Consider the following 3,150-nt stretch of genomic DNA (forward strand, 5'->3'; position numbering starts at 1 on the left):
CAGTCTATTATTTATGGATAATTTGCTTCCGAGAAGGCCTACCAGTTGAACAGTAAAGAATCTTCCCACCTGATATATATTAGATTTGTCGGGAGGGGGAGCATAGGTCAAGTCAGTCATAAAAATACATTAAAAATAGGATGTTATCTGACCATTTCCGTTTTAGCACGTGACATTTACAGGGAGGAGCTGAACGACTGCTAAAATATTCAATTTCATAGCATGAGCAAGCATCTGCTATATATATTAAGATTTTTTTTTGCATTTATATCACACTTATATCAACTGTGGAGATGATACTGAGTATATCAACAATATTCTATAAATTTCCTCATCCATCCCCTATCAACTTTGCTCCTCACGTGCAGCCACGCGACACTCCCACAAGTACAGGTCTTTTGGAAAAGCTAAGACTGACCGTGTTACGAATATGGATAATACATTTTTTCATTGATTTGTCTCTTTTACTAGAGCTGAGCATTGGAATACATACCAAATAACAGCATTGTGCTAGATAAATAGCGAACGAACCAAGCGAAGGAAGGCAGACACGGGGAACGTTAAACCACCTGTACTATAGAGAAATATACGACTAAGGCAACAACTCTCTCTTGGCTCCTCGTACTCATATAACTGATACGGTATCGCTTATGAATGATTTATTATGGCAGCAAATCATCATTAAAGTGTTAGGAGTAAATTATATCCGGAGAAATGAGTAAATGAAATAGTGTGCAATGGTGTTAGAGACTGGCTCTCTCGACGGGACCTCCTGTTGTAATGTGTTAAATGTACTACAAGCACATTTAATTCACTCTCGGGAGAAATATCTAAGTACACGATCAGGAATCCGGATACAGAAAATTGATTCCAGATTTTGATTAATTGATAAAGATCGAATTCCTTCTTTATGGTCGGTATTAAGATCATTATTACGAAGGCGACGGTGGTTGGTAAACAACATATATCAGAGGTGACCATGATTTTAGAATTTAATGTCAAGTCAGCATTCAGAGATAGTCTGTGCTTCCAGAAAAGGTGTTTATAGCTGTCTCCTGTGACCATATATTGCGGTCAAGGTCATTTATTTGGAGAAACTCTGCTCTATGTTTGTGGTCTGTTGGACTCTGCTTCTTTGAAAAATCAGGTATAAGAAAGGCACGAACGATGTAACCAGAAGAGCAAAGTTCTTTGTTCCCATATCTTTAGAAAAATAGGAAAATCATATCCACGATCTGAGCCCGGGTGAAAAAAACACGAATCCGAGGTACCGTCATGTTGAAGCAACATCATTCCTCAATAAAATGACATTGCTGACGTCGTTTTTTACCAGTGGTGACCTCATTTATTTGGTTATGGCACATTGCAGAAGATTGGTTCGAAAACGAAGCTGAGATAGAACTGATTGAAAGCAGAAATCAATAAGTAGGTTTTAGCACGCCAGCATCGACCAAAAATTGGCCCAGTTTTACATAGCTCCTTAAGACTTCTTTTGATTTTCTCTAATACATAGAAAATACGTAAAAAAAATAATAAGTACATAAACTAACAGTTGTATTTCAAAAAACATTTTGTTGTTAAACTTATGCAAATATCGTGTCTTTATTTATAGATATAATGTATAATAACATCACAGGATTAAGATACACTTGGTATAACCAGACTAATTGTAAATCTGAGCCTACTGTGCTGAGCAACCTTCAATGATATAGAACTTTGTGGTATGATTACACGTGTTTCAGTCTATCAGCGACATAGAAACAGGTGACTTCTCGTCAGGGATTATTTTATAGTTATGAGCCACACCCTTTCAGATATTGAGCAGAGTCACGACGAACAATGATTACACTTAACCGGTAACGTGTTGTAATAGTTTTTATTCGCCACAAAAATATGGTAACATAATTGGAGGACGTGTATTGTAAGGAAAGAATAAAATAAATTTTATCTGTACTTCCGAGTAGCGCGTGTCTGTCGTCAGCCGGTACGGACTTCAAAAATATTGTCAACGCCGGACTTACGAGTCACAAGGATTTTAACGAAAGGTTTCTTTTTTCAATTGATATGTTAGGAGAAAAAAAAATTCCCACATCTCGCTGAAATCTCGCGTATTATCGAATGATTTTCGTAAAAAGTATTTACACATAAAATTTGCTTATAAAACCTAAATAGGCTTAATGTAAACACTTTCTGTGGTTGAAGTGACGTTGTACTTCTGGGCTACACAGAAACAATACAGATTTGAGTCAACTCTGTGCGACGTCAGCGGAACCGTTGATACCTTGATGTAAAGCACTACACAATAGGACCATAAATACATTAGGTATCGATAGGAAACGATGGACCGTAAAAGTGGACGTAAAACTCGTTAGATAAATGATAAATAAATAAATAATAAATGGGCACCGATATAAAATCACGGAGGTGTATACCAGTCACCTTTGTCGTCAATCAAAAGCTAAGAGGCCCGGGATACACGCAAACAAGTTACCAGTTTCATGTAGTCATCCCGACCCTCATAAAACATTTAGCTATATAGACGAGCTACTCTGGCTACCCATAGACGGACATTACGCCGACAGCGATGCAACATGACCATCGACCATGCAAGAAGTTCAGAGATTCCAAAAATAACCAAGGCCACTTCATGGCAGAATATTAAACATGCGCACGTGGTTGGTATTGATCCTGTTTCGGTATCTTTGTACTGCAAAGTGGGTGTTTTTTTTTTTACAGCCAAAACGGAGTTTAGCTATCAATATTGTTTTGAAATCCCAAAACACCTGCATAAAAGACGAGGAAAATATTGAATTACCTCGGAATTCAGAATGTTCGGCAAGTTGAACGGGGTCCAATTAATTCAGTAGTTATATCGAAAGTATCTCCGGAAGAAGCCCATATCGTAAGCAAGTTCGCAGAGACGAGAATCAGTGAAAAGATTTTAACCGACTAGAATTTCTGTAAATAGCTTTTGTCTCAATTTTGTACGATCAAGGACAGAGGGTATTATCGTTAATGTTTTAATGAGAAAGTAAATACTAGGAAAACACATCTAGAATTCTACATGTATGTATATATATATAAATCCCCTGAGAATAGGTTTGTAAATCATCTTATGTTTTATCAAGTGTATAGACACTACTTATAAAA

The sequence above is a fragment of the Ylistrum balloti genome, unplaced genomic scaffold, assembly GCF_031769215.1.
Source record: "Ylistrum balloti isolate Yb309-2 unplaced genomic scaffold, AGI_CSIRO_Ybal_v1 Utg370948, whole genome shotgun sequence".
Classification (NCBI taxonomy): Eukaryota; Metazoa; Mollusca; class Bivalvia; order Pectinida; family Pectinidae; genus Ylistrum; species Ylistrum balloti.